Here is a 1,267-nt window from a genome sequence, read left to right on the forward strand (position 1 = left end):
GAACTTCCCGGAAAATGTAGTCGGGAAGAGGAGAAGAGGAGCTTCCTGGGAGATGTAGTCCCAGAAGGAGGCGCGTGCCTGGGAATATAATGGGAGAGAAGCTTTACTGAGGGGTATGGTCTGTGAGGGATGAAAGTCATATGTGAACCTCTATTGAGCGCTGGGAGTGACGTTAGAAGCTATCTAGGTCTCTTGTTTTACTGCCGAAGAAACGGAGATTTAGAGCTATTAAGTGACTTGCCCAAGATCTCGAAAGAGGAGCATCATGGGGGATGTAGGCTGGGCAGGAGGGAAGAGTGTCCTGAAGGTTGTGTCCGGGACGAGAGAGGAGCTTTCTGGGAGTTGTAGTCTGGGCCGGAGGGAGGCACCTTCCACTGAGGATGAAATCCTGGAACTCGTGTATATTTGTGGTTTTAGGAATGAGGCCGGTGCGTTGACTCTTTACACTGTGGTCAAGTAAGGCGTCCATGGAAGTCGTGGAAGATTCGGGCTAGATTGATGAAGCACAGACATCCCTTTCTTTTCAAAGCTTATTATCTCTTGTCTCCCCCTTCTCATTTCTCATTGATTGCTCCAAAGCCCCACTTAAAAATATGTTCGTATTACTTGCCAGTCTGAGGGAATCCCATCTGCAAAAAAGGAAGTGTGAGTTGCTTACATTTTTCCATCATCCCCCAGATGAAGCTGCCTTCCTGAAGAAGGGAACTGCCCTATCCAAGGCCCTCTGCAAACTTACGCCAGACTACCTATCTGAACTTATTGATCAGTCAATCAAAAATAAGCATTTAAGTGCCTTTTGTATGCCAGGCACTGTTAGGTGTGGGAATACAAAGACGAAAAAGAAACAATCCTGACCTTTAAGGTATTTGTATGTAGTCTATCTACATGTAACATGTATAAGTTTATCAAAGATAGATGCAAGGTAATTTCAGGAAAAAGGAACTCACTAGCAGTTGGAAAGATCAGGAACAATCATGTAGGGATGGTGCTTGAGCTCAACGTTCAAGGAAATTAGGAATTCTAATTGGCAGAGGTGAGAAGGGAGTGCTTGGGTGTTAGTGGGCTGCAAGATACTAAGGGAGATGAGTGAGAGGGAGGCAGTGATCACTGGGAGCAGGACAAACTCCAGGGAAAACAGGAGGTGATAGGGATCAAGGGCACAAGTAGCAGCCTTGATACTGACAAGGAGAAAAGCCATTTCTTTCTTGGGCACTGTAGCAAAGGTAGAGCAAATGGCTGAAGATGTATATAGATTTTGAGGTGTGGA

The sequence above is a fragment of the Vombatus ursinus genome, unplaced genomic scaffold (genome assembly GCF_900497805.2).
Source record: "Vombatus ursinus unplaced genomic scaffold, bare-nosed wombat genome assembly UNPS02014171.1, whole genome shotgun sequence".
Lineage (NCBI taxonomy): Eukaryota > Metazoa > Chordata > Mammalia > Diprotodontia > Vombatidae > Vombatus > Vombatus ursinus.